The following is a 25,991-nucleotide window of genomic DNA, read 5'->3' on the forward strand; positions in this document are numbered from 1 at the left end:
TCTTCAAAATTAATGGCAAAAAGCTAGAATTTCAGAAAAGAAGGGAATCAGCAAGTATATCCCAGGTCCTTTTGGTTAAAATTTTGTTCAAATTATTATTATCTTCTCCAAAGACAATCAAAATCTTTAATAAATGCATTCTGAATAGTTTAACATAATTAAAAATGAAAGAAAAATATCAAAATAAAAGAGCATTAAAAAGAAGGCATAAAACCTAGAGCCATGTAAGAATCAGAATTTCAATAAGAAAATTTTTAGAGACCTGTCTGGAAAAGATTCAAATACCATCAGACATAGATAAAAATGTTATGTAATTATAGACACCATCTCCTTTCAGAGTCAATGGGACAATATCCTAGTTTCAAAGAACAGCGGAATATGAGCTTATAAAAGGGCATGGAACCAAAATGTTTTTCTCTACCACATTCTACTGTAGATTTATAAATTAATTAAATACTGTATTACAATACATACAATGTTTCTCCCAAAGAAACCCAAAGTCAGGAGATTTGATGCTTCAAATATTTCTCACTGCGGCTTGAAAATGTTGAAAGTAAGTAAAAAAAAATTCAAATATTTTTTTAATTTGTCATTAGAAATGGCCACCAATGAACTGGATTGTACAGATGAATAAATTAGTTAATATGCTTAAGCACAATAGTCAATAAAATCCAGGCTAGATTTCTGTCAACATATTTAAACCACTATAACATTTGGTTAAAAGTACTAAGATGTACAAAGAAAATTAGAATTGAACCAAACGTTGCTGCTAATTTTATTTCTGTGAAGTAGTAATTATTCGAAGCAAAGAGGTTTCAAGGAAAAGAATTGTAAACCTTCTTCTTTTTTGGTTTTACTACCCCTGCAAGCAAAACATGTTCCATTTATTTTTAAATTAAGTGAAAATTAGCCAGGTGTGCTAGATAAGCTTTCTATACACAGGTCTAAATATTGACAAAGGGAGATGTGTCACTGGAAAAATCATCAGTCTGGCAATTATCACGTTAGCATGTTAAGTAGAAAAAGATGTGAAACTTCCAAATGTGTCAATACAGATTATTTCATTTCCACCAGCTACCAGCTATACTGTGAATATCAGTCTTGATGTATATATACAATCGCAAGTTACCTCCTACAAGCAAATATTCAACACATGTCAGGTAGAACTGCTGAGATCCAGGTAAAATCAAAAATTTTATGTTCTGCATTGCTGAAACGATTATTGGTAGTGTCTGATCTTCCTTGAAGTGTCGTCCTTGGAGGACAAGCAGGAGATCAAAATATCTCAACTGTCTGACCAAAACACCATTGACAAGTGAGAAGAGTTGGCATCTCACTCCAATTAATAAATGTAATCACTATTGAGACCTGGAAATAGCAATGAATGAAGGTGTAATGACAGAGAGTGAGTGTAGAAATGCTTTCTTGTTCCTTGGATTCTTAGAAAATAAGCCTGCTCTAGAATAAGATCTTTCTTGAGTAACTCTTCAGTTTTAATAGCTCCCATTTGAAGCAGGAAGTCATTTGATGCAAAAGCAGAAAAACCCTCCACTTAGAATAGACTGGTATTAAACAACATTTTCTACTAACCCAGGTATATTTTAGTTAGATTGTTAACTTAATTTTTGGTTTTTCAAGTACCAAATTTTATGGAAATGTGAAATTCTGAACTCTTGGAGATGATATGAGTGATGAAATATCTAACAGAGTCTAGGAAAGGAGAGGAGGAAAAAGGACCATCACAAATGAGAAATCTCAGCTTAGAGATGGGGAGAAGCGCCAGTTTTTTGAAAGAAGGTGTGACCTGAGGAACAGTTCCATTCATTCAAAGCATACTAGACAGCTATTGATACTTTATGCAGAGCTTCTTTTGATGAATCTGTTAGGAGAGCAATTGCTAAATGGGAGATTTGTAAATTGCAGTAAGGAAGACACCAAATATATGAATACACAGCAGATTTTAAGTTACCGCATTTTTCAGAGTATAAGATGCACTATTTATTTGGGTGCGTCTTATACAACGAATGTAGCCACACCCACCCGCTGGCCCCCACCCATTTGGAGCTTTTGGAGGCTGCAGATGCAGCCTCCCAAACAGAGAGCCTCTCAAGCAGCTTCCAAAAGGTCCGTTTGAGAAGCTGCCTTTGCAAAGAGAAGCTCCTTTGCAAACGGAGCTTTTGGAGCTTCTCAAAAGGAGAGCCTCTCAAGCAGATTTTTTTTTTTCTTATTTTCCTCACCTAAAAAAAAGGTCCGTTTTATACTCCGGAGCGTCTTATACTCCAAAAACTACGGTAAATACCAGGGAAGAGTCTGAAAGGATTCTGCCCTAATCAATCAGCTTCAGGAAGACCTTTTCAATGAACCAGAATATGAATTAGAGAGAGCATATCATAGTCCTTGGAAGTGCTGTTTCAATACCATATGGTGATCATCAGTGATAAACTAGAAAAGTTGAGGCATGGAATAAATAATCAGGCAAAACAGTTTCACAGCATTTCTTCAACCGTTTTCCTCTCTCTCTCTCTCTCTCTCTCTCACACACACACACACACACACACACACACACCCAAACCAGCTGCATTTGCAAACAGAAGCAATGACAAAATAGTTGTCTGTATGGGAGAAACATTGAAGACATATTTTACTATAGTGTCTTCCGGCATCTAATGGTAGCTTGCCTCACTATGCTTCTTTGCCCAGAAGTGGCTGGAAATGTCACATCTGTGGAAATTTTATACACTTTGCAAGTATGTGCTGGAATTGCCCCAAAATGTTTACTCCAGGAAACTTTCAGGCTTCCTCTCAAAAATTTTGCAGAGGGATCCTCAGATGATTAAGGAGAGATCTGACATCTGATAGTAGGTAGTTGTATTTTATTATTACTGCAAGTCTTTGTAAACCCCCCCCCACCGCCCCCACGCTCAGAAATACAACCCTCAGCTCTATGGGACTCTTTTGAACTTGGTGGCAACTACTAATTTCATTGATGAGGCTATTTTGAAATAATTTGGCTTGCTCATATGCAGCCAACTGGAAAGGCCTATGAAATAGAGATGATTGATTGCAGGCTCTTCCAGTCAGGTTATATGAACCTAAATTAACACAAACAAGTTTCGGCCCTCTAGTTGACTGCATTTTTGTAAGACCCAATAGGTTTCTGAATAGACTTCTGCAGACACATAATATTGATATTTACAGTATTAGAAGCAAAGGATATTTGTTTCCATTCTCAATATCATAAATGATACAACTTGCAAATTTTGGACTATTCTGCTCTTTTCTTAGCCTCTTAGCAACCTGAAACTCCTTTCTTGGTTAAAAATATGCAGATTTTGCTGATGCTTTGAGGAAGCAGGCAGCTGTGATCTTGCTACCCCTTCAAATATGTTATTGTATTACCCTGTTTCCCCCAAAATAAGTCATCCCCTGATAATAAGCCCAATTGGGCATTTGAACGCATGGCAATAAGGCCAAGCGATTATTTCAGGGTTCAAAATAATATAAGACAGGGTCTTATTTTTGGGGAAACACTGTATTAATATACTACCTGGAGTCCAGATCCCAGCTAAATGGCAATATCTCATGTCTACACATGGGGATGCATCTTTAAAGACATTTCAAGACAACAAACTGAAGAAAAGATATATTTGCCTTTCTTCCTCTTCTGTATCTGCATGAACATTTTTTTGTAAAAGAAAGAATCTTAAGTATTCTGCATGATTATAGAGTTATGAATTCTGTAACTATTAGTGATTATAATGCAGTGCCTTTTGTTTCAGACTTGTGAGACTGTCTTCAAAAGGCATATATCTGCATTAAACTGGATCGAAGAGAAGGGGTTTTATTATTATATGGTTTATAATTTTAAATTTTAAACTTTTAAATGTGGCCATATTTTTTCTAAATATGCTCGGTTTTAAATTGTCGTTTTAATTGTACATTTCTGTGTTTTTTTATCTTTTGGCTGTACACCGCCCTGAGTCCTTCGGGAGAAGGGCGGTATAAAAATTTAATAAATTCCATTCATACAGGAAGGACATGGGAATTTAACAGCTTCTGATACACATTATAGGGAGTTTGAATGCATGATCATTCCTTTTGGTCTTTTGCTACAGTGGGCAAACATGTTGTCGCTTATCCGGACTGCATTTTGACTTTTTCAGAAGATTCTTCCCTGCATTCTACTCATGTCAAAAAATTGCTACAGTTCCTACATGTAGGAACTCTCCTGCGTGGGCTGCACTGGCTTCCGGTTGTCTTTTGGGTGCAATTCAAGGTGTTGGTTACCACCTTTAAAGCGCTCCATGGCTTAGGACCGGGCTATTTACGGGACCGCCTACTGCCACAAACAGCCTCCCACCGACCTGTGCGCTCCCACCGGGAGGGCCTCCTTAGGGTGCCGTCGGTGAAACAATGTCGACTGGCGACCCCCCAGGGGCAGGGCCTTCTCTGTGGGGGCTCCTGCCCTCTGGAATGAGCTGCCTCTGGGGCTCCGCAAACTCCCCAACCTTTGGACCTTCCGCCGTGAGCTGAAGACTCTTTTATTCCATCGAGCTGGGCTAGCCTGAATAAGTAATTTTAAATGGGGTTTTAGTTTTTATATTGTTTAGTTTTTAATATTTTGGCCACTATTTATATAAATTTTAGTCTGTTTTTTAATTTGTATTTATTGTATTTTTTAATTGGCTGTGAACCGCCCTGAGTCCTTTGGGAGAAGGGCGGTATACAAATGTAATTATAAATAAATAAATAAATAAAATGTCTCACTGCATTGCACTGCATGTACCACATTGCTCAGTTTGTGTCTGGGTGTTTTGTCCTAGGGGTGAACAAACTTTTGCCTTAATGTACTCCTGGGTTTAAAAGGTGCATGTATATTATGTTGGTCAAACAATCATTCCTTTCCAGGCAGTTAGAACTGATGAAGTTTCTTGGATGAGAAGCAAAATGTTTTCAAAGAAAAAAACCCAATAAAGCCCAGTTGCCTTTTGGAAAAAACACCTTTCAGACAACTATAACCTGGGTGATTAAGAATCTACATAGATAAATAACCAAACTAAATGACCATCACTACTAAAATCACTACTAAAGGTTCATTACCTGAGGAATGAATTCAACAATGGACCTTTTATAGGTTCCTTCAGATCTAGAATTAGTCTTACTAATCATTTAGCCACTTTACAAATGATAGGATCATGCACTTTTTATTCTTTTGCTAAGGGGCCTAGGAAAGGTTATAAGATTTGAATATTTTCTATGCCCTCAAATTAGAATCCACAAAGAAACCCATTCATTGATAAATACTAAAGAGGCATGAAAGAGATTTTTTTTAAAAAAACCAATAGCTAAATTAAGTTCATGTAAAAATAATATTTCAACTATTGGTGTATATGTTCTAACAAATCTATTTATCAATGTCAGAGTAGATCTAAGTCTCCTTTTGTTTAATAATTATTACTCTCATGACCCACTACTTTTTCTCACATAAAATACAATTCAGCCAAAATAAGCAAGCATGATTGAACCCATAATGGTTTTTTAGATTCTCCAATTTTGTGAGTTCAACATTAATTTGCTTACAATTCCTCTATTTTCCTATTTGGCAAGTATTTTTAGCAAGGGGCTATATTTAAGGATATGATTCCATGATTCCATGATTCAAATGATTCCCAGTACATAAAGTTATAAAAATATATGAATGCCATGTTTGTATAATTATATGTTTGTATAATTATAATAAATTTGCCATGCTAGTAATATCTTTATACTGTCTAACGGAATTGTGAGCCTATACGGAGTACTGTACTATGTATTCTACATCTTAGAAAGGTATTATGGAGTTGTCAAAGTTGCAGAAAACAAAAGCAAACAACCCCACAATGTGATAATTCCTAACAAATTGTTTCCTTAAAATTAGTTGTCATGCTGTATTTTAAGCCTTAATGATTTGCTTAATGTCATCTGAACCAGATCAGGGCCCAGATTGTGACTGAAATAGAGCATTTAGACTGTTGTTTATAATTAGGTCACATTCTTATCTATTGTAGTATAAGCAAGGTATGTAGGGTCATCTGAACCCAGATAAGGAAATAACCAACAGTGAATTTCCCCTTCCAGTAGCCAGATTGAGGGCCTTTTCCCATTTATGGTATTAAAGTGCTATCCAACCATCCTTGATAGGCATAGAAAAATGGGAGAAAAAATTGGTTATGCGCATTGCCAATCTTTATCCCGTCTTTCCTATATCTGTTCCAAATCACTGCTAAATAGTATTGCCTTCGTTTTGTAATGTGCCAGTCCCTATAATAAGCAAGGTGATTGGTCTTCTCTGCTGGCATTTCCTTTCCACACATCACCAGCCAATAGGAAAAACATCCATCAAAAAGGCACTGCAACCAGAATGAGGAGAATCTGACTTTGGAACTCTGCCTGGGCTTCTCTAAGCTGCTAGGTTGTCTGCCCCTTTCCCCACATTCCACATGGGTGTCTCCCAAGTTAAAATGATGAAAAGTAAAGAAACATATGGAAAAAGACAAGCGCAGAAAGAGTGGAAATCACCTCAGAGTAGAAAGAAGGAGACACTGCGATAATTGTACAACTAGCTAAATCCTAGAGAATTGAAAGGGATTAGCTGCTAGAAAGATTAGCTCTTATTTAAGAAAAGAGGATATGATTGAAGCTGACCAAAAAAAGGAAGAGAACCTGATAAATGAGCAACTAAAGCCTAGCTCAACATAGTTTTCTAGTCACTACAGTGAGGAGAATGGGATTGGTTTATGTAAAAGGGAATTTTAAAACAGTGCTAATAGAGTTCAGAATACAGTTATAATAAAATACTCCCTCAACAATGGCTGAAATGTTTGTAATTAGAATCACCTCTAGGCAAGATAGGCATGGCCAACAAGTCAAACAAACAAACAAATAAATCATAGAGGAGAAACTTTCTAAACTACCCCAAACTTCAAAACATACCTCTGAACACACCTACCCCTAATCAGCTGTCATCACCAAGAAAATGAATATCAGATTTTACGCACTGAGGTGGCCTGGTGTCCATTTCAAAAGAAAACGACATTAAAATCACTATACTTAAAGATGATTTAGGGATGCAGTGGCTCAGGGGCTAGGACATTGAGCTTGTCGATCAAAAGGTCGGCAGCTCGGCGGTTCGAATCCCTAGTGCTGCCGTGTAACGGGGTGAGCTCCCATTACTTGTCCCAGCTTCTGCCAACCTAGCAGTTTCGAAAGCACATAAAAATGCAAGTAGAAAAAATAGGGACCACCTTTGGTGGGGAGGTAACAGCGTTCCGTGCGCCTTTAGCATTGAGTCATGCCGGCCACATGACCAATGAGACATCTTCGGACAGCGCTGGCTCTTTGGCTTTGAAACGGAGTTGAACACCGCCCCCTAGAGTCAGCAACGACTAGCACATATGTGTGAGGGGAACCTTTACCTTTACCTTTAAAGATGATTTAAGGCTTTTTCTGTCAAGGCTTGGGGATGAGTTCAAGCTAATATTATGTGGTTTAGAGAAAAGATTGGTATTGTCAGAGAAGAACTGTCATATTAAAATGTAAGTAGGGGCAGAACCAAGTGTTAAGAGCAGTCCCAAAGCAGAGCTATTCCTACACCAGTGTATCCACTGCTCTTACTATGTTTTCATATACAAACATACACACACAATCTCAAACAGAGTGAGACAGAAAGGAAATTTTCCCATCCAGTATATGGCAGGCCAAATCCAGATCAGGGTCGTTCATGTTATGTGGTAGTTTATTTCTCACCTGCAAAAATCCAGATTCCTACTAGATGGGAATAAAGAATTAGCACTGATTTTTTCCTCTACTCCATTTAGACTTTTGCAAACTAAATCTGGCAGCCATCATTTAATTGCTTACCTGAATTATTTGCCTTGTTTGTGTCCACAGTATTCAAAAATTGTTCACAGATGCATCCAGGTTATTGGCTGAAGAGGCTCAAAACCCTGAATATTCAGTGGACCAGTGGTGGGATTCAAAAAAAATGTCTACCAATTCTGTGGGCGTGGCTTGATGGGGGTGGTTTAGTGGGCATGGCAGGGGAAGGATACTATAAAATCTCCATTGCCTCCCCACTCCAGGGAAAGGTTACTGCAAAATCTCCATTTCCTCCCAATCAGCTGGGACTCAGGAGTCAGAGAATAGATGGAGGTGGGGCCCAGTCAGAGATGGTATTTACCAGTTCTCCGACCTACTCAAAATTTCCACTACCGGTTCTCCAGAACTGGTCAGAACCTGCTGAATACCACTTCTGCAGTGGACTATCTTATCCATGGTTATCGCTTAGTTATACAGAATATGATTTCATGCAATTTCCTTAGCCAGTTATTGAATTAAATCCATTTTCTGGGGTTGCACAATATATTTACCATGAATGAATCAGGCTAATTCTGGAGAGAGAAAGGTTCCCTGAAAATGGGGTCTAACACAAATCCAAAAGCTTGAAAGAAGAATAAATCTCTGGTCCCGGTGACCAACTCAGACTGAATTCTGCAACATTATCCTGTATTTGGATAATTATATTGTATATTTGCCTTCATTTGCGAATCAGGCTAATGAATGGCTAATGTCCATACAGTACATTAATCTATGTAGGTGCCCCAAACCAGTGGTGGGATTCAGCCAATTTGCACCACTTCGGGAAAACCGGTTATTAACTTTCTGAGCAGTTTGGCAAACTGATTGTTGGAAGAAATCATTAGGGCAGAGAAACGGTTGTTAAATTACTTGAATCCCACCACTGCCCCAAACCAAATATGTAACAAAGATTTAAACCTAACCAAGCTAAGCATCTTCTGCACGTAACACTATTAGATCTTTTTCTGGCTGATTAAGATGATTTTAAGAACACCACATTAGTGTTGTGTGCAAGCACTTCCATTATATGCCATGGTTAGAAATGTTGGAGGATGGTAGAGATAACCTACCACAAAGGCTATATACACAATACTAACACGGCAAGAATTGTTCAGCGTGGTCAGAATTCAAATGTTTCAGACAGTTTTCAGGGTGGCAGTTGAAATGTATAAACCAACGTTGTAAGAGAAAAAACAGGGCAGTATAACACTGTTTCCCATTAAGATGCTTTAGTTTAAAATACAGATATTTTAAACAAAGCGTTCACTCTGCCTTAAAGGTATTAACGAAACTCGGGATATTAACCAAACATACAGAATATGACGAAAGTCATGAAGACTTTAGGCAACAGTTTTTCCTACGTTTAAATTTTAAGAGCTGTTACTATAGCAACTGCAAGATACAGCATATGGTATGTCTGCTACCTCTGAAATAACAGAACAATTTCTAAAGGATTTACTTTACAATATGGTGTGAACACTTGTACTTTTTACCAATTTTTCAGAGTGTTATGTAAGGTACTTTTGTTCCCTGACATACTTTTCATGTTGAATGCTCTTTTTTCTTTTGATTTCTTTTCTCATGTTAAATAAACATTTTCCCTTTTTTTTTGTCTTTCCTAATCTTACAGATAAAAAGTTAGAAATGAAGTATTTCAGTCCAGAAAAAAATATTCCTACGGAAATTCCTATGGAGGGAAAGAGGGGGAGGGCAGGACAGCAGCATCACAAGTAAGAAGGAACAGAGTTTGCTAGCCTTTTTATAAAAATTCCTTTTATATTTCACATAACGGGACATAATAAATTTAGAACAGTTCTCAAACAGTTACATTTTCTCTGGGAATACAGAAGGGGGATTGGAGGTGGAGGCTTAGCTCCAGAAAATCCTCAACCCATCTCCTGTTTTGAGATTTGAGATTCTTAACCTTTTAAAGAGTTGGCCTCAAATGCTAGCAGGCAGGTGGAAGGAGAAGTGTTCTGCAAGGTAAGAGAAAGGTAAATATTTTTTTTTGTTGCACTGCATTCTTCCAGGTTGTTTCTCAACTATCCAGTTAGGCTAAAATGTGATCTGATGTTACATTTTCTGAAAGTTACAGGCCCTTGCCCAAAATAACAAAGCTGTACTGATTTCTCCTGTCAGATTCATAATGTATATTATGAATTATCACATGCTTTTTCATCACTATACCCTGTTTTTTCTGTTCTAATTACACATTATCAGCCAGATGGATAAAACATTCACCCAAATGGTATCAGGGGGCAGAGGCTTAATTACAGTAACCATTCTTCCAGACGAAAAGCAAAAAACCCTCTGGTAAAAACAGGTCATGACATAAAGCTATAGTAAGCACACAGTGAAGGATTCATCTAATTAGCCAAGGAGAAAGCTCAATTTGCTGTAATGTTTTAACTGCTCCTTAATCTGGAATAGCTCTTACCTAAAGTAGTCTGATATATGGAACAGATCTCAGGGATGGGAGAAAAACAGATGTGTGAATGAAACCAAAGCATGGATTAAAGGAAGGGGTAATCTTAGTGACCTTTAGGGGCCTTTCAATCCAGTCAGCTCCAGATGAGAAATAAGGTAGTCATCTGCCCATTAAGAAATTTCAGAGCAAGTGATAGCTATAGAATTTCAGATCCTATGACTTGACCAATCAAAATGCATCTGTTTTAGAATTAAAAGAAATGTATGAAGAAAAGCATATCCAGGGAAAGTGTCATTGTGTTGCAATAAAAATTCAAGACATCATCACTGCTTGTGCAACAGAAGGTTTTCTGTTTACAGTTATTTAGCAAATGCAAGTTTCTTCTGGGGACTTTGTGTTCTTATGAAATCAGAGATTCCCACAATATGTGCGTATCAGCCCTTTGAGCTTTTCCAGATCAAGAAACTAATTACACAAAGTTAGAACTATGCTTTATTGAGATAGGCTATATTAACAAAATCTTGCAAATTTGATGTGTTTTTCTCTTTCTCGTTCTTATACCTCAGGAAGTCAGAGAAGAGCAAGCCTAAGTCTCTTTTTAATACTTTTTGCTTTCCCAGAGCTTTTGTAGAAGTTCAAACCATACTTCTGAATGTTTGCCATAAGATCATCTCCGTGGCTCTCTGCAGTACTTACACAGTGGAAGTCTACTCGTTTCAGCAGAAAGCTAGATTAAGAACAAAGCTTTCTAGCTTGTACAATGTAGCAGACAGAAGTTCTCCATTATACTGGAGACCACTTAAGAAGCAAATAATGAGTTTGCTAAGAGACATAACACCCTTCCTAGGTCAACAGTGAAAGCTCAGAGGACATTCTTAGTTCTAAAAAGTACAGAAGACAAGTTCAATGTCTTGGCAATGCTATTTGCTGAATCACAAAATCTTTGCACTGTTTGCCAGACAGAAAGAACTTTTGGCCAACTTCCTATACAAAAAAATAAAAATGGGAGGAAAGTGGATAATTGAAGTGGCTGTAAGAAGTAATCGAGGCCACAGTCCTTTCCTCCCTTCTGAATTATCTTTACACTGAATAAGACAATAAGTGACTATAATATATAGTTTAAGTACTCTTGATGCTTTGCAAGAGAGAAAGATGGAAATAAAACCTGAAGCAATTGGTTCTGCCTACCATTTAGCAGCCTGTCTTGTGCTCCACCATGCCCTATTGAAATATTTCTGAATGAGTTTAGCCCATAGAGTGGAGTGGGCTTAGATTCATTTTTTTTTCTTCCCCACACACAGAAATTCAAAGAAAAACTTTCCATAAATTCCTCCTTCATTTTTAACTTCAAGAGGAAATACTAACATTACTAAAGATAGAAGGCATTAAACTCCTAACTGCTGTTATCCTAAAAATTGCACATATAATATTCAGGTTACATTCCATATATGCAAATATAAATCAAGTAGACTACAGGCTGTATAAAAGTTTATGTGACAATAAATAGGTTAGACATTAAATGCTATATGATTATTACATATGCTTCAAATACCAACCATACAACATTGTTGAATGCTTTCCTATATGTCTATGATCTTAATAATAATAATAATAATAATAATAATAATAATAATAATAATAATAATAATAATAATAATAATGTTTTAATTTGTATACCGCCCTTCTCCCGAAGGACTCAGGGCGGTGAACAGGCAGATAAAATACAGACGTACACAATAGTTAAAACAACCATTAAAAAACTGATTTAAATTTGCCCAAAAATTAAAATAGCATACACCCCCATAAAATTACAAAAATTTAAAAACCCATCAAATTCAGTTAAAATTTAAAGATAAAAATCAAGCTAGTCCAGCCATACGAAATAAATAGGTTTTAAGTTCGCGGCGGAAGGTCCTAAGGTGAGGTAGTTGTCGAAGCCCGAGGGGAAGTTCGTTCCACAGGGTCAGAGCCCCCACAGAGAAGGCCCTCCCCCTGGGGGCCGCCAGTCGACACTGTTTGGCTGACGGCACCCTGAGGAGTCCCTCTCTGTGGGAACGCACCGGATGATGGGAGATAGAGGCCGGCAGTAGACGGTCCCGTAAATAACCCGGTCCTAAGCCATGGAGTGCTTTAAAGGTGGTAACCAATACCTTAAAGCGCACCCGGAAAACAACAGGTAGCCAGTGCAGTCTGCGCAGGATAGGTGTTACGTGGGAGCTCTGAACCGCTCCCTCAATAACCCGCGCAGCCGCGTTCTGGACTAGCTGAAGTCTCCGGGTGCTCTTCAAGGGGAGCCCCATGTAGAGAGCATTGCAGTAGTCCAGGCGAGAGGTAACGAGAGCATGAGTGACCTTGCATAAGGCATCCCGGTCCAGGAAGGGACGCAACTGGCGGATCAGGCGAACCTGATAAAAAGCTCTCCTGGAGACAGTCGGCAAATAATCTTCAAAGGACAACCGACCATCCAGGAGCACGCCCAAGTTGCATACCTTCTCCATCGGGGCCAATGACTCACCCCCGACAGACAGCCGCATCTGCAGCTGACTGTACCGAGGTGCCGGCATCCACAGCCACTCCGTCTTGGAGGGATTAAGTTTGAGCCTGTTCCTCTCCATCCAGACCCGTACGGCTTCCAAACACTGGGACAGTACTTCGACAGCTTCACTGGGGTGGCCCGGGGTGGAAAAGTACAGCTGAGTGTCATCAGCGTACAGTTGGTATCTTACCCCAAAGCCACTGATGATCTCACCCAGCGGCTTCATATAGATGTTGAACAGGAGGGGTGAGAGAATCGACCCCTGCGGCACCCCACACATGAGGCACCTTGGAGTTGATCTCTGCCCCCCTGTCAACACCGTCTGCGTCCAGTCAGAGAGGTAGGAGGAGAACCACCGATAAACGGTGCCTCCCACTCCCAACCCCTCCAACCGGCGCAGCAGGATACCATGGTCGATGGTATCAAAAGCCGCTGAGAGGTCTAATAGGACCAGGGCAGAGGAGTAACCCTTATCCCTGGCCCTCCAGAGATCATCCACCAGTGCGACCAAAGCTGTCTCCGTACTGTATCCGGGCCGGAAGCCGGACTGGAACGGGTCTAGATAGACAGCTTCATCCAGGTACTGGGGTAGCTGACATGCCACCGCACTCTCTACAACCTTCGCCATGAAGCGAAGATTGGAGACTGGCCGGTAATTCCCTAAAACAGCTGGGTCCAGGGAAGGCTTCTTGAGGAGGGGTCTCACCACCACCTCTTTCAAGGCAACGGGAAAGACCCCCTCCCGAAAAGAAGCATTTGTAATCCCCCGGAGCCAGCCTCGTGTCACCTCCTGAGTAGCCAGTACTAACCAGGAGGGGCACGGATCCAGTAAACATGTGGTGGCATTCAGCCTACCCAGCAACCTGTCCATGTCCTCGGGAGTCACAGGATCAAAATCATCCCAAACCACCTCAACAAGACGAGTCTCGGAACCCTCGCCTGGATCTACCCAATTTTGATCTTTCATGAAATGAAAGTTTTTTGCATTATACATGCAGAAAGATTGCAATTATAAATTCTTCAACTCTATTGTTTCCATTCCTTTTACTCTAAGTTAGGAATCTAAAACATTCTATGACATGAATGTCTTTTAAAATCATTTCCTCCAGTTTAAAGTGCTTATAGCTCTGCTTCATTAGAATGCGGTATATAAATCTGCTTTGGACAAGATATATGCATTTATATGTATAAATGGAGGAGATGTGGCGCCATATTGCTTTGTAAGCTAGTTATTTGATTTCAAGATATTAGGGTAATCTTGCCTCATCTTTTCTGAGGCATTAAAACTCCCTTTTACTGCCTTTCTTTTTAATATGTCCCACACAGTGACCACTTTTTCAATTCACCGATGCCTTTAGAATAGAAAGGAGAGAACGCTCAACTTTTAATGATATCATTCCACCAAAAATAATTTGTAAAAGTTTATAGACTATTAGCAGTTAGGATTAAAGCCAGAGGGAAAGGGCTTGAACCAAAAGTGAAGGCATTATTTTTTCCCCATCATCCCTTCTCTGTTTCCTGTTCTTTCCTTCCCTCCCATATCTTCTTTACCCAGAGATGATAAGAGAGAAAATTATTGCACTTGCTAAATAAAAAAGTTTGGACTTAACTGCTTGCAAATAACTTAGAATTAAGCCAAGAGCTGTTTCCTGGCCATCTCTGCCCTTTCATAATGTTGCATCATACATGTCATTTTAATAGTTACCCTATGTGGGAATTTTGGCCTTACGGAAGGCACAAACCTTCAGATTTACAGCCCCCTGTTTAAATCCCAGTTTATGTGATGGAGTCTCGACTAGCCAATACCTGTAATTTCCCTTTGTATTTTTCTTCTTGGCCCTTTTTAAAGATCCAAACACAATAGTTTATTCCCTCTGTTACAGTGGAATATTTTCAGCCCAATCTTTCTCATTCAGTTCCAGGAAGGTTGAATTATACCCCTAGATCACCAATGATTTGCAGTAAATTAGCTGAGCATTCTGAACTATAAATAATTGAGCCATTTTAGCTTGGAGGCTGTTGTAATAAGGGATAGAAAGATGGGTCCTCAAAAAGATTTGTGCACAAGCTGCACTGCTGATAATGAAAATGAAGAGAAAACCAAATAATGATAATACCTTTGTGTCATAGAATTATTCATGACATATTTATGTTGAAGCTGAATATACAGTTCATTACTATAGTGGACAGAATGGAAGTATTAAGCTAATATTTAAGTATGGTTTTAATGGCAAAGAGCTTCTGAACTGCTTTTTGCTTTCCGTGAAGCTTAAATTACTATTATATTTAACATGTTACTATAAGATGCCATTAGTACTGAAAGTTTGGCTGCGTATAAATTCATTATTCAACAAACAAATAAGGTAAACCGTCTATTATCAAAATCTGTGAAAGGGAAGTCTTGTTATCTAGAGAGGGCTGTTGATTGTTGATAAATTTGATTGAATGGTTTTAATTGAGAACTACCAACGGTATTCTTTTTTAAGTAGTGTTTCCAAATCATGGGAAATAGCTGTTGCATCCTGTTTTGCTTTGGTCAGACTCTATTTGTATATTATGTTCCGTTCTGGGCACTGAAATTAGAACAAAGCTATTATAACAAAGATAAATAAGGACAATGAAGATGATCAGGGGATTAGAAACTGTAACCTAAAAAGAAAGTTTTAAATACTTGGTTATGCTTAGCTTTGACAAAAGATGACTGGAGGACATCTGTATTCAAATATTTGAAAGGACATCACAGAAGAAATAAAAGACATGTTCCCTCTAGTTCCAAAATAAGGTGTGCTAATAGCAGATTTAAACTACCAGAAGACAGATTTTGACTGATATTTTAGAAAAGTTCCCAAGAGCATAACCAATTACCCAGAGATGATATGGGTTGTGGTTATGTTCAATGAGAAACTAAGTATCTTTCTGGGCTGCTTTCAATCAGGTTCCTACAGTGATTTGGAAGTTAGATTCAGTGACATATATGGTCTTTGCCAATACTATGGTTACTTTTTTTTTTTTTTTTGGCTCTCTGTAGTTGAATATTCCTAGTCCTATTGATCTGCATATTTTTCCACATAATTTCCTTCAACTTTAAGTGCTGAGCCTCTTTCACTTCAGGACACATTTTGTTATGTTACAGAGGTAGACATTCATATAAATCACAGTAATATCAAAATGCCAAAAGTTTTATTTTAAGGTCATCACACATTTTTTTTTAATTTGCATTTATATCCCGCCCTTCTCCGAAGACTCAGGGCGGCTTATACTATGTTAGCAATAGTCTTCAGTCTATTTGTATATTTATATACAAAGTCAACTTATTGCCCCCAACAATCTGGGTCCTCATTTTACCTACCTTATAAAGGATGGAAGGCTGAGTCAACCTTGGGCCTGGTGGGACTAGAACCTGCAGTAATTGTAGGCAGCTGCTATTAATAAAAGACTGCATTAGCAGTCACAGAGCCACAGAGGCCCGTAATTGACACAATTATATATTTGTGAAATGGTATCTGATGCAAATACTTAGATAGAATAGAATAGAATAGAATAGAATAGAATAGAATAGAATAGAATAGAATAGAATAGAATAGAATAGAATAGAATAGAATAGAATAGAATTTTTTATTGGCCAAGTGTGATTGGACACACAAGGAATTTGTCTTGGTGCATAGAATAGAATAGAATAGAATTTTTTATTGGCCAAGTGTGATTGGACACACAAGGAATTTGTCTTGGTGCATATGCTCTCAGTGTACATAAAAGAAAAGATACGTTCATCAAGGTACAACATTTACAACACAATTGATGATCAATATATCAATATAAATCATAAGGATTGCCAGCAACAAGTTATAGTCATACAGTCATAAATGGAAAGAGATTGGTGATGGGAACTATGAGAGGATTAATAGTAGTGCAGATTCAGTAAATAGTTTGACAGTGTTGATGGAATTATTTGTTTAGCAAGTGATGGCCTTCAGGAAAAAACTGTTCTTGTGTCTAGTTGTTCTGGTGTGCAGTGCTCTATAGCGTCGTTTTGGGGGTAGGAGTTGAAACAGTTTATGTCCAGGATGCGAGGGATCTGCAAATATTTTCACGGCCCTCTTCTTGATTCGTGCAGTATACAGGTCCTCAATGGAAGGCATGTTGGTAGCAATTATTTTTTCTGCAGTTCTAATTATCCTCTGAAGTCTGTGTCTTTCTTGTTGGGTTGCAGAACCGAACCAGACAGTTATAGACAGTTATAGAGGTTCAAATGACAGACTCAATAATTCCTCTGTAGAACTGAATCAGCAGCTTCTTGGGCAGTTTGAGCTTACTGAGTTAATTAATTAATTAATAATTAATAATTATTATTATTAATTAATTAATTATTATTATTACTATTAATTATTATTATTAATTATTATTAATAATTATTAAAGAATAATCAAGCTGCTAGCAAGGAACCTACCTGGAATTCCACATTCCTGCCCGCTGCATAAAGCAAACTTTGTAAGCAGAAAACAGCTACCGGAAGTTTGGCTCCATATACAAGCAGGCAGAAAACTCATTCAAGACAGGATACTTCACAGTGGAAATCGCCCAAACCTTTTTAGAAACACAAAGCCCACGTTGCACAAACCCCAAAACGTCAAAAACATTGAACCATATAAGAATTCCTCCTCTTATCCAATTTGTTGTTCAGCTGACTTAGAAAGGAGCTTCTAGCCACTCTGTCAATTTAAAAATGACAGTGTTTCCCCCCCACTTCTTCTTTGCCAAGCGATCTCCTGGCTGAGAAGCAATCTGATCAGTTGGGAGGCTTCTTGGCTTCTCAATTTAAAGGGATGGTGTCTAGCCTAATCTTTTTATTCTTTACTTCGACAAGTGAGTCTTGATTTTTTCCTTCTAGCGATCAGCTGGGAGTCGGGAGGCAGCAATAGATTGAGGGTGGGGCCAGGCAAAATTTTTACTATCGGTTCTCTGAACTACTGAAAATGTTTACTACTGGTTCTTGCGAACTGGGGAGAACCGGTAGCAACCCACTATTGACAGGAGGTTTCCAAGAAGAAACTGGACAGTCACTTGTTCGAAATGGTATAGGATCTCCTGCTTGAGCAGGGGATTAGAGTAGAAGACCTCAAAGGTCCCTTCCAGCTCTATTCTCATTAAATCAAAATAGAATCAGTGATGGGATTCAGCCAGTTCGCACCTATTCAGGAGAACCAGTTGTTAACTTTCTAAGCAGTTCAGAGAACCGGTTGTTGGAAGAAATCTTATTTTGTTTTTTTTCCCTTTACAGGGCTAATCCTATAAGGAAGGCAGGAAGGAAACATTCTGGTGTTGTTTCTAGCCTAATCTTTATTGCCCTGCTTACAGAAACCGCCGTTCTGGTTAACCCTTATTACATTTTAACAGCTAAGGTAAAACACCCATCGACGTGAGTGATGTTGAGTTGGCCAAACCCACACGGTCACATGACCACCGAGCCATGCCTACACAGCTGGTCATTAGGGCAGAGAACCGATAGTTAAATTATTTGAAGCCCACCATTGCATAGAACTAGAGTATAACAGAATGAATGAAATTTCTCCTAAAGCATTGTCATTTTAAATGAAATATAATAAAAATATTAATAACACTGCATACTTGTACATGCATGAACTAATATTTTTATTCCATTCCATTTAAAAAAAAATCTTTTCTTCTCCAACCTGCAACATGTCACTCCCTTTTTAGCAGGTTGATCCCAGGAGGTCCTGTAACTGCAATTACCACATTTAAAGATTCCACGTATCTGTCAAGATTCAAAAGTATTCTGTGGTGTCAGTTTAAATATAAATATCTATAATTCTAGTTAATCGCCATCACTTTTAGTCAGTTTTGAAAACTCACTTGATGTCTGTTTTGTGCTTGTGGCCACATGCTGTTTAGACTGCAGCATTTGACATTGATTTATTGGTTAAGATGTTACCCAAAGCAGGTCTGGCACACAACAGGGTTCTGATAGAGAAGAGGCTGAGCCTCTCACAGAAGTAAACTTGTCAATAACCACTTTCCCCTAATTGTTCAAGAAGTTGTCCTGCTTTTCATACCAAACTGTAAATGAGTTTAGAGTTGTTACACAAACCCTGTACACCGGGCTCTACTTACAAAACACAAGACCTTCTTTCTAAAGAAATCCCATCTATTTACCGACGACTCACAGGCTATTGATATTCCTCAATGATTTTTTTTTTCTTTCTGAAGCAAGCACAGATTCTGTATAGCCTGTAATGACATCTTGTAAACAGCCTGAATGACCATTCAACAGAAAACAAGCATTTTAGAGGTTTCTGAAAACTGCCGACAATTCATTTTGACCAGAGATGTGTCAAAAAGCCAGCATGTTTATCTTTAAACTTAGATGTGTCCATGTGTCGACATGTATTTATCCTACTTCAATAACTCTTGTAGTGCAGATAAAAGTGCAATTATTTTTACAATGCAAGATTCAGGGTGCCAGAACTAATATCCTCATGGCCAGCAGCTAGAACTAGCACCAAAGAAAAGCACTTCAAAGCTTTTAATCTCCATGACAACCTACATCCCATTCTTCAATAAATGCCACTGTACATAAACATATTCTTTATGCATACTTACTATCTATTCATAAATATTACTTGTCAGTAGTATAAATACAATCAAGGCAGGGGTGGCGGTTGCCCTGGGGCACCAGCATAGTGTGGCTCAGACAGGGCTTCAGTCTTTCCAAAACCAATGCTTGTCATGGTCTTCCATAAAGCAGCACCTGCCCGTATACTGGGCAGCAAAGGGGCAAGCAAAAGTAGTGGCAGGCAAATAGAATCATAAGCCTCATGTGTATTGACTGGGATGGCCTTTGGATGGTAACAAAGAATGGCAAAACATTTTCATTTTTGCCATCTAATAGCATGGGGCCAGGTTACCTGTGGAACCATCTTTGCCCATTATATCAGCCCATCCTACTTAGTCAGGCAGGAAGGGGTATGTTGCTGGCCGGATCAGTTAAAGAATTCTGTCTGGTGGGAATCAGGAAGAAGGCCTTTTCCTCACAGTGGAGATGATGGAGTAGAAATCAGGCCTGTCAAACTGGCGGCCTGCAGGCTGGATCCGTCACGTGCAGGCTACGCCCACCCTGACTTCGCAAAGGCAAAAAAATGTTGTAATACATCATGATACGTCACGTGACGTGATTGAGTTTGACACCCGTGGAGTAGATGGATGATGAACTGGGCTTCTTACAAAAGCTGAAGAAGATTGAGGAATAAACTCATTATATGCAGTCAGAATGCAATAGCTGGGGGATGCTGTGATTTGTGGAGAAACCTACTGAACAACCACCTCTGCAGAGATTGTCTTAACCAAGACTTTGGTGAGTGAGGTGCAACCGTTTGGAAAAATCCCAGTGATAATTTCAAGGAAAAGTTTTATTATCAAGAATCAATCGACGATATTTGATCCTGGACCGATCAGAGATAATGATTGCAATGGGTTTATGGTAGATTAGAAGCCGTTGGTGGACTTTGTGTGAGTTAAATGTAATAATAGATCATTAACAGAGAGCTCCAAACTTAAGCTTCTTGTTGGGATTACCTATTAGCTGCTTTCTTTTACAGTAGATAAACGGTAGGTCAAATTCATTGAGTGATAATAGATTTTCATATTGAGAGAGATGGGAAGTTTCCAAATTTGATAAATAAATTAAAAAATCAGTATTTGCAATCCAAATTTGGGGTCACTAATACTGGCCCAACATGTACTGTAATGCCATTCTGCCCCGAGCAGTTCTCTTGCTGCCATTCCTCCACTATAGCAGCATAGTGTGGCAGCCCCAGGCTCCAGAACAGATTTCTACCACTGTTTAAATGGTGCAACAATTGTCAAAACTTCTTAGGTTACTGTAATCCAATATAATTGTCTTTTCTTTTTTCATAATTTATATACTAGCCACTTCCCTGGTAAAGCAATTTTTTTGCTTTACATAATTCATTTTTATTTCCATTCATCTTATTGTTAACAGACTGTTGTCATTGCAAAAGCTTGATTTGTTGAGAAATATTTCTCTGACAATTTCTTTAATTATTCTTTTTTTCTCTTTATTTCATTCAAAATAGCATGTGTTTTCATGTGACTTTCCTTTTTAGGTTCATGATTATGAACCTAAATTTCCTTTTTAGGTTCATGATTATGAACCACACTACCTGACTCTGTGGTCTCTTCTCAAAATCCCCAAAGCTTTAACCAAAAACTGTCTACTATTGACCTCACCCCATTCCTAAGAGGTCTGTAAGGGGCGTGCATAAGAGCACAAATGTGCCTACCATTCTTGTCCTATTGTTTCCTTTCATTATATCCAATTAATAAAGTTATTTTCATGCTTATGCTTATATATACTGTTTTGACAAAATAAATAAATAAATAAATTATGTTCTATAAAATAACCTCTAACAAAACTTAACTTGTATCCCAAACAATGCTAAACAATGCCTTTACTTAAATTGTTTTTTTAAAGTTCTTTTATTTTTACAAACCTTAATTTTACAAATCTTCATTGTTTCTTCTTTTTAACATTATCTCTAATCTGTCAAGGGTCAAATATCCTCAATTGATTCTTGATAATAATTTTGTTCCTTGAAATTTTCTTTCTTCTCATTAACATTTCATTTAGCCTCCATCTAAAAGAACTGGATTTTCTTTTATAAACCAAACCCCAAAAAAGTCTTTGGTAATATCTCTACTTTAGAAACCTTAGTAGCCAAGTTCTTAGAGCTCTTTATTAGATCTTAAAGTTTGATCCTGCTAATACTGCCTTTTACTTTTGTTACAGATGTATTAACAAACAATTGAGTTCCAACTAAAGTAGGTGTCTCCAATCTTGGCAACTTTAAGACTTGAGGACTTCAAGTCCCAGAATTCCCCAGTCAGCAATGCTGAACAAAAGTAAAAAGCAAAAATTTTAAACTGTGGACGGCTATCTATTATTGCTTACATGCTGTAAGGAAATCCCATAGTTTTGTTTTTGTTTTTTGCTACATAAATATTATTGAAAACATACAGCTGGTTATCTTTCCAAACACAGGCAAAATGTATTCAGTTAATGGCCTTGTTCATAATCTTGTGAGTAATAAAGTCTGTTTCCATGTTTCCATCCTTCTCTTGATCAGAGCATTTCTTTCTTGGTTCTTAAGCATTAAAAGGCGTTTTTTGCATTGATATCAAAATGCTTATAACATATTGCACTGAATTTTCAGCTAAGTGTTTTAACTACTCTGTGCTGCAACCAAACTTCATCATCTCAAGCTGAGCCTGACTTTCAGTGACAATACAGACACATGTATTGAGTTTCCATGGAATTTGTTTGCCACTGACTTTGTTTTGCTTTGTTTTGTTCTTCTGTTTTCCAATCTACCCTACAGTTTGAGGATTTCTCAGTGGTTTGTCATGCACATACTAGTCAGCTTTTTTAAATCAGCCAAGGTTAGCTAAATGCTGCCATCTACCTGGCTCTGCAGCTAAACAAAAGCTTAAACGTAAGCCCTGCATCAAATAAAAAAAAATGACATGAAAAATCATTTTAAAATAAATGAACAATTTTAGGATGTGAATATTTCACTTTTTTCAGTAGAACAGGGGAACAGTGTTTTTCCCCCTTGTTGTTGAATTAAAACTCTTATTATCCTTTTTTTAACTGACTAATGCTAAAGAGAAGTTGGTATCAGTAATATAACTGTTTGAAGACATAAACTTTAAGGTCAGTTTTAACAAATCATCAAATTCATTATGAATAGATAGAACAGAACAGATTTTTTTTATTGGCCAAGTGTGATTGGAAACACAAGGAATTTGTCTTGGTGCATATGCTCTCAGTGTACATTAAAGAAATGATACCTTCATCAAGGTACAACACTTACAAAACTTAATGATAGTCATAGGATGCAAATTTAACACTTAATGATACAACATTTAATGATAGTCATAGGCTACAAATAAGCAATCAGGAAACAATCAATATCAATATAAATCATAAGGATACAAGAACAAAGTTATTCATTTAATGAGGGAAAAATATTCCGAAAGAGAGCATACAAATCTTTTAAGGTAGTCCCAAATAATTACCAAACAGTCAGGCTTATCATTCCATTCCAAAATAACAACACAATTAAGTGTAATGTCTAAACCATGGGTGTCAAACTGGCGGCCCATGGCCAGATGCATCACGTGCAGGCCACGCCCACCGCAGCTCCACAAAGGGGAAAAACTTTGCTTTATGTCACGTGACAGCAGCATGACACCGCGAGTTTAACGCCCGTGGTCTAGACCATGGGCTTGTGTAGCTTACATATTTGTTATTTGCATGATGATGTCATTATGCCTGTGACATCCTCATGGCTTATACTGAACACTTGTAGCCTATACTGAATCTAGAAGTAAATATATTTCTGTCAGAGGTGGAATTCAGCCGGTTCGGACTGGTTCAGGTGAACAGGTAGTTCTGATGATCAGGTGGCCCCACCCACCCGCCACTGCTCTATCCTGTCCTTTATTTCCTGCTTTCTAGCTCATGTCAATCGTGCGACACAGTTGATTCCACCCCCTCGCTGTTCTACTTACCATTGCTGACTTGGAAAGTAAGCAGTGCAAAGCGCATGCTCACCAAACCAGTTGTTAAACCGGCAGCATCCCACCACTGATTTCTGTGGAGTGCCTTTAGTAGAATACGAACTTTTGTTTGAAAATTGAGTGTGCGCGCAAATGCGTCCATGTACATATATTACTTAATGAAATATACTTCATTATAAAAATGGCCTCTGAATCAAAGAGCAGGTTTGCAGAAATTCACTGCTGACATTTACAGGACCTTCAATTAACTAATCAAATCAAATCTTGCCTCCTTTTTTGGCCCTATTATATTGCTGTGAAAAAGAATTACATACTTTGCTGTTCAGAAATGGTCTTATTCTTTTTCTAGCAAACTGCCTAAGGAGAACAAAAAGTTTTAGATATGGGGTGAAGGTAATTCTTTAAGTATGGTTTTTTTGCCATATGTAATTATTTTCAATGGAGCAAAATCATAGTAAGAATAGATTTATTGTCATATTTTTTCACCAGTGGGAGTGAAGAATGATTTCAGTTACAGGTACTGATTATGTAATTGCATTGATATAGGGCACACAGCCTACTCTGCCTTGTGAATCATCTAGACTGACATGAGAACTCCCCACATACCTTGGCCTTCACAAAAGGAGAAAGGTGCTTTCTTGGGGAGCCATTGCATAAAGATGAACCTGTCATTGCATATGGCACTATTATGGAAATGAATGGATGAAATAAACAATGGCAAACACATAACTCTCTGAAAGTAAACTTGTGAACGTAACACTTTAAAGGAGATCTTCATATCACGTTAGTCATGCAGGCATCCTCTACTGTCCTTTGAAATAAACATATACAAATTACTAGCTCACTAGATTGTTTTTACTGGTTTGCTTTCTAATCTGCTGAACAATCAGTAATCTGCAAACTGGCATGGAAATAGAAAAGAGTGCAGAGAAGAGTAACAAAAATGATTAGGGGGCTGGAAGCTAAAACATATGAAGAACAGTTCCAGGAATTGAGTGTGCCTAGTAAAAAGAAGGACTAGAGGTGACATAATAGCAGTGTTTTGTTTTGTTTTTATTTGCATTTATATCCCGCGCTTCTCCGAAGACTCAGGGCGGCTTACACTATGTTAAGCAATAATCTTCATCCATTGTATATTATATACGAAGTCAATTTATTGCCCCCAACAATCTGGGTCCTCATTTTACCTACCTTATAAAGGATGGAAGGCTGAGTCAACCTTGGGCCTGGTGGGGCTTGAACCTGCAGTAATTGCAGGCAGCTGCTGTTAATAACAGACTGTCTTCCAGTCTGAGCCACAGAGGCCCAATATCTAAGGTATGTTCCAATATCTAAGGAGCTCCTGCAAAGCACCAGAAGGCAAGACAAGAAGCAATACATGGAAACTAACCAAGGAGGGAAATAACCCAGAGCTAAGGAGAAACTTCCTGGCATGAGAACAATCAACTAGTAGAACAGCTTATGTTCAAAAATTGTGGATGCACCATCACTGGAGGCTTTTAAGAAGAGACTGGACAGCCATGTGTCTGAAATGGTATAGGGTCTCCTGCTTGAGCAGGAGGTTAGACTAGAACAGGGGTCTCCAACCTTGGTCCCTTTAAGACTTGTGGACTTCAACTCCCAGAGCAAAGCTGACTGAGGAACTCTGGGAGTTGAAGTCCACAAGTCTTAAAGGGACCAAGGTTGGAGACCCCTGGACTAGAAGACCTCCAAGGTCCCTTCCAACTCTGATGTTAAACACTCCATATTCATTCTATGATCCATGAAAGAATAGATCTATTTGAATTTACATTTTTTGAAATTACATCATGGCCCATTGTGACTTTTTAATGTTTTTGTTTAGCAATATATCCATTCCTAAAGAATTGAGGGCTGATTAACTTTCTACTTAGTCCTAATAAACCCATTATCTTGTAAATATTTTCTTGTGTTTATTTTTAAAAAATAGTTCATCAGCCAGCATTTTATAAATAGATACATTTACTCTAAAGCTTTATTTTTTCCTGGCAAAATAATTGTTTTCACTGCAAAATAATCCTCAAAGTTAATTTCCTTTGCAAGTTCACCCTCAAGAGGTAAAATCACTAAGTAGCTTATCCATTCTTGCACCATAAATAGACCATATATTTATAGTCAGATATGGCAATAAGAAATGTTAGTGAACAGATTAGATAGACATCTAGGTTGTGTCCAAAACATACTTGGGAATAAGCCTCGTAGTACAAGTTTAAGTATAGGAAAACAAATGTTACAGAGTTTTCAGCCTAAAGGTTGTTTCCAATATGCTTTAAATTAGGTAAAACAGTCAAAAGGCTCTAGTAAACATGGCACTATCTTAATATATAGTAGTATAGAGAATAAAAACAGTGGTCCTAGTATCAAATATTGAGTTGCCAGATATATATATATTTTTGAAAGAATGGCTATTTTCAATATCTAGACAAAAGACATTACATTTCTAAAGACTTTGTTCTTTCAAGCAAATGTCTATGTAGAGTCTCAGTCGTTGAGGTC

This window comes from Ahaetulla prasina, chromosome 1 (assembly GCF_028640845.1).
Source record: "Ahaetulla prasina isolate Xishuangbanna chromosome 1, ASM2864084v1, whole genome shotgun sequence".
In the NCBI taxonomy this organism is placed as follows: Eukaryota; Metazoa; Chordata; class Lepidosauria; order Squamata; family Colubridae; genus Ahaetulla; species Ahaetulla prasina.